The 6,145-nt window shown below is 34.4% G+C and overlaps 1 non-coding gene across 1 annotated transcript; it reads right to left on the bottom strand.

Moving 5' to 3' along the window:
* Positions 1 to 2,295: 2,295 nt before the first annotated feature.
* On the bottom strand, positions 2,296 to 2,507 carry LOC114502235. Its single transcript, XR_003685070.1, has one exon. It is a non-coding gene; the product is annotated as a small nucleolar RNA U3 (small nucleolar RNA).
* Positions 2,508 to 6,145: the final 3,638 nt, after the last annotated feature.

The following is a 6,145-nucleotide window of genomic DNA, read 5'->3' as shown; positions in this document are numbered from 1 at the left end:
AAGTAAAATGTTTGTACCTATGCCTCCAGCTTGGCCTGAACTCCAAAAAAGTCTTACAAAATGAAAAATGTTTAAAAATTTGATTTTATGAAAGTAGAAGTCCACTGATTAGAGGTGAGTTAGAATCATAAATAAAGTGACCTTGTGATTGTATTTACTTACAGAAAGCAGGAGGGTGGAGACTCCTTTCTAGTTTTCTTGGAAATGAGAAGGTTGAGACTTCTGTAATCTGCAACCTAATGTCCCAACACCTGCACTATGCACCTGTACTATGCCCTTAAAGCACCTATACAATGGGAAGGTTTCACAGCACTATGTCATAATGGTATTCTGAAAGATCATAGAACAAATACCCAGTAACAGCTGAACTTATAATATACCTTATGGGTAGAAACTAGGCACCAATGAAAGAACTCTGTCCAGACACCTAAAATAAGTATGTGCTTGAAGGACAAGTAGCAGATGGCATTCCACATTTCACCGTATGCACCTGATGGCCATTGAAGCAGAACATGCACTAAGCAAAGTAGGCTTTGTTTCACACAGGTTGACCCTAGGATTCCCATTGTAATTGTTGAATTCTTACTCTGTTGACTTCTCATCGCAGAGTAAAGATTATTCTTTTAGGAAGCTAAGTGAGAAATTTCAATTGAGAGTTTTAGAGCCATCGTTTATCTAGGTTTGATTCCCCCAGGATTAAACTCTTACATTTAGGAAAGTAGTTTTTACTATAAATGGTTAATTTTCCCCAAAGCCTTCGTCTGATTAATTTGCATTCAACAGTACAGTTTATATGGCCTGATTTTTCTGCATTTTTAAACTGTTTTGCTTCTTACTCTGAAAATACATTATTTAGATAAATTAAATCATTTTCATGATATCAGTATGTCCTTACAGCCTAGAAAGATTCAAATGGAACTTTTGATGCATGAAGCAAAAATAATAATAATGATCATTATAAAACTAATAATAAAGGAAATTGGTCAAAAACATTTCTGGCTTATCATTAGTACTAGATTTTTAATCAAATTTCAGTATTTTTCTATTTTAAGACCCTAAATAGTTTATAGTAAAATTCTACCTTTTCAATTGTGCCTATTTATGCAATTTTAAATATCACTAGATAATATGGAATTGTCAGTTTGTCCATTCTCTTAAAATAGGTGCATGCACATTTAAAATTTTTTTTAAATTATTTATTTATCTATTTTTTAGATAAGGGAGGGGTCTCACTCACCCCCTACTGGGGACCTGGCCTGCAACCCAGCCATGTGCCCCAGACTGGAAATGAAATCGTTGACCCATGGTTCTCAGGCTGATGCTCAATTCAATAAGCCACACCTGCCAGGGCTGTTCATGTACATTTGATTAAAAGTCTTTTTTTATATTGAAATTATTTTTCTCATTAAATGTATTTTCCAAAAGGATAAAAAATCTTACACATTCATGAAGGTATATACAGAAATGACCAAGAAACACATAGAAATGCATTCAGTAATAATGGTAATCAGTGAAATAAAAACTGAAAGTACAGTGCAATACCATTTCATAAACCCTAAAATAATTAATACAACAAAGCAAGGATTTAAAGTCATGTGACTGTATAATGCTGGTAGAAACATAAAATTATAAACCATCTAAAAGAACTTTTTTTGGTAATTTAAAAAAAATTATTACACTACTGAATTCATTTTTTTGTTGTTATTGTCCAAGTATAGTTGTTTCAGTTTTCACCCCACCATGCCCCCCAACCCCACCCATCCCTGCCTTCCACCCTTAAACCTACCCCCTTTGGCTTTGTCCATAGGTCCATTATACATGTTCCTTGATGGCCCTTCCCCTGTTATCCCCTATTATACTTCCCCACTTCCTCTAAAAAGTTAAACATATCTGACTAATGATTCAGTAATTTTACTTTAAATATTTCTCCATGAGAAATGAAACACAAGCTTACAAGAATGCTTAAAAATGGCTATTCACAAAGCACAAAAAAATATAATAGGATATTGGATAAATATATTTTTGTATATTCATATGAGAATAAACTAGTGATATAGGGCAACAACATGTATTAATTTCAAAATTACTAAGTTGAGTAAAAAAATCAGACAGAATATAATGCATTCTATACAATTCCACTTTTGAATTCTAAGAATAAGAGTGACAACAAGATTAATCATTATGGCAAAATTCATAAAATGGTTATCCCTTGTGTTAAAGGTGGGTAAGAATCTACCACCATATGTTTCAAGGGACACCTCCAGATGATGGAAATGAAATGCATCTTTTTTTTCTACCACTCAGATGGTGTTCTCTACCTCTTACTCTCTCAAAAGAAAGAGAAGAACAATCATCAATGGCATATGGCAGTTACTGAAGCATCACTAAGAGCCAACTTCACACTCAGGAGGGAACATTTCATCTCCTCATAGTTTCAGGTGCTCTACATGTTCAGAGAAACTTCTCTAGTAACAAATTATAGAAGTGATCCCTGAAAGTACAGTCTTTGAAGTGTATCTTTTATTGCGTGGTAGTTACATGGATTTATAATATCATCAAAGCTCATCAAATTAAATAACTAAGATATGTGCTTTTTATTGTGTACAAATTATCAACCAGTTAAAAAATCTAATAAACATCTTCTGTACTTTTATACTAATTATACTAAAACTCAAGGTATAATTTCACAGCTCTCAGAAGATAGATAAAAATGATAATTTTCCTGGATTCTTAACAGCAAAATGGTGACTTTATTTAAACATAAAGTACAAAGACATCAGTGCTATGCACTTGTCCATATGAACATCATTCACTTCCAGAGACTGGAAAGTTACACTATGCTCAGGAGACTGTGCCTATCAATTTTACTTCATACGTCAAATCCAGGTTTCAAGTATCACTTTACCCTGTTATTTTGTGCCAGAAATTAGCTTGATTTTTGTTATTCAGGATTGTATTAAATTTTCAAATATACCCAAAATAAATAGCTGTAGTAGACTTGTTGCACCAAAATGGAAAAATACACATTTTGGTATATACCCAAAGAATCATGAAACACCAATTCAAAAGAACCTATGCACCCCAATGTTGATAGCAGTGTTATTTGTAATAGTCAAGTGCTAGTAACAGTCTAAGTGCCCATTAGTAAACAAGTGGATCAAAAAGCTGTGGTACATTTACACGATGGAATACTACAGAGCAGAAAGAAAGAAGGAGCTCCTACTCTTTTTGACAGCCTGGGTAGAACTGGAGAACATTATGCTAAGTGAAATAAGCCAGGTGGTGAAACACAGATACCATATGATCTCACCTATAAGTGGAATCTAATCAACAAAACAAATGAATGAGCAAAACAGAACCAGACATTTGAAAATAAAGAACTGATAGGGACCAGAGGGGAGTGGGAGGGGATAATGAGGGGAAAGAATGGGAAGGGGCAAGCAAAGGAACACGAGTAGAGGACTCATGGGCATGGACAAGGGAGGACTGACTGTGGGAGTGGGGTGAGGATGGCGTTGGAGTGAGCAGTGGGGAAAAGGCAGGACAACTGTAACTGAACAACAATAAATTTAAAAACAATGTTACCCCCTTCAATCAACATTTTAATTAATCTAAGGAGAAAACAAGAGCTTAACTTAACTCTGAGAGAATCCTCATAAACATCAAGGAATTTATGCAGTTTTTCTGGCACTGGCACATTATTTGCCAGGCAGCCAAGAGTCCCAAAACAGCCAGAAACAGCTTCCAAATATGACCAGGGAGGCATGTTATATCTTAAATACAATGGCTCCTGGTGTTGGAAAGTCTCCCAAATGTGACCAGAGGGGAACATTAAATCTTAAATCACAACCAAGCCTCTCTATTTAGAGAATAAATCAGTGTTTAAAAGAAACTTGTCCATGCAAGTACACTGAGATTTAAATTAAGTGAAACTAAGTGGAGTGTTATTGAGTTGACTTTTCTTGGCAATTTGTACAAAAAAACAACAGTGATGTAACCAGACCAAATGTACTTTCTGGAGATAACATGCATATGAGAACTGTCCTGGCCACTAACTGCCCAAGGGTTTTTAATTCTATAGTTCTTGCTGATTTACATGGAAAATGTTATACGGGTTGGTTATACTGAATAAAAGACTCATTTGCATGTAATTATTGATTATCTGTTGCCCAGTCTAAGCTAAATGCAGAGAATTTTCAGGACTTTACTTCTTAAATCTATGCATTTATATTGTGCTTATAATGATCATAACAATACCTTCAATTTATGTGGGCTATTTCTTCTGAGGAGCTCAAATTCACTAATATGTGATCAGACTTATTTTCCTTTTTGAACGGGATAGTGATCTATAATGAGGATATGAAGAGAATATTTAAATAAACTGAAATCAATGGGGATGTACTTAGAACCCATTCCCAAACCTCTGGTCTAGGAATGCTGCATTGACTAAGTGTGGGACACTACATATGAAGTCTGTGCAGCTCATGGAAAGTAGTAATTCTAAGCATAAACAGAGCCAAGCCTTCCACCCTAGACATTGGTGTCAGAGTTCTCAGGTAATAGTTGTATATCCTCAAATTCAAAGTCATGGACTCCACATACCTGAAACACTACCCAGGTGAATTCAATCAAAGGAAAGAGTAAACAGCAGCAGAGACTACTGGAGACTCTATGTTTGCTGTGTCTTGATGTTGTCCAGGTGGTACCTGCCTAAGACTAGAGATGCCTGTGCAGCACAGAACACACCCAGTGAAACCTGAGCTCACTAAGAGATAGCACAATCCCACAGTAGATCACAGGCCTGGCTAAGACAACTCTGATTTGTGACTTGGCAATGGGGTACAGGCAGAATACCCCAGAGGGGATCCCAAATAGCTAAGGGACACTAAGATTAATGACCCCAAAGATTTGGAATCTGGTTAGGAAAACTCAGCTAGCAATAGGTAAACATGACAGATATAAGAAATAAGTTTAGCTAAGGTGGCATGTTCCTCAGAACTGACTTCATTAGTTAATGATCTCCCCACTGGCTTTGAATTTCTAGAGCATTGATGGTCTTTGTCTACTTATAATAGTATATGCTTTCTCTCTCTTATTTCTACACTTCACAATCTCATTCATAAGCAGGGATGTGTGAAATTTGTAAATTGCCAGGATGTCTTTCTAAAGAAAACTGAATAAAGATAATGACTAAACACTTGGACCTGACAATACATATAGCTGAACTATTGAGTTTGTGAATACTTAATGTGCTACCTCATTATTCTTAAGACTAATATTCATAATGCCAAATATTATGAAGTTGGAAAGAAATGATGGCTATGCATATTTAAAGTGTATTACAAAAATAATCTAATACATGTATTTCTCTTTCTTTATTTTTTGATACTATGCAGATTCCCTGTATTAGAGAGGAGGTCATTTTTAGCTCTATTAAGCAGTATAAATAAAAGTTAACCTAAACTGAAAAAAATAAGAACCCTCCAATTTCTGTAATCACACTTTCCTTCTGCACTCTCATATGTGTATATTTATATGTAAATGTTATATATGTATATATTTCAATGATTTAATATTTATAAAATAAAACATACAAAACAAATTTAAAGTATGAAATCAAATACAAATTACCTTGGTTTCTCTATTAATGGGAAAACTTATCTTCATAAAAATAATATTAATATTTATTAGTTATAAAAATAATATTAAATGCTTTATTTTAAAATGTTGGATCTATATGGAATATATTCTAATATTTGATATTAACATCTACAATAATATAAAGATAGCTCACAAATATAAAATCAACAGAAACAAATTTGACAAATATGATACTTGTTTTACCCTCCAATAGTTATACAAAATATGCGTGTGTGTATGTGAGATTCTGCAATATCTTGCCTCTGAGTGATGTGGTAAATACATTTCACTGGTGCTTCTAGCTCTGAAACTTTAAGATAAAATCCTTTATTATTTATTTGTGTTTTCAAAATTATTTTATTGTCATTCAATTACAGTTGTCTGCATTTAACTCTCCACCACTTTCCCCATACCCCAGCCATCCCCACCTTCCTCCCTAGCTTCCACCTGTTCTTGGTTTCATCCATGTGTCCTTTATAGCTGTCCCTGAAAAACCTTTCCCCCT

The sequence above is a fragment of the Phyllostomus discolor genome, chromosome 7 (genome assembly GCF_004126475.2).
Source record: "Phyllostomus discolor isolate MPI-MPIP mPhyDis1 chromosome 7, mPhyDis1.pri.v3, whole genome shotgun sequence".
Taxonomy (NCBI): domain Eukaryota; kingdom Metazoa; phylum Chordata; class Mammalia; order Chiroptera; family Phyllostomidae; genus Phyllostomus; species Phyllostomus discolor.
This window is presented reverse-complemented; position numbering and strand designations above follow the sequence as displayed.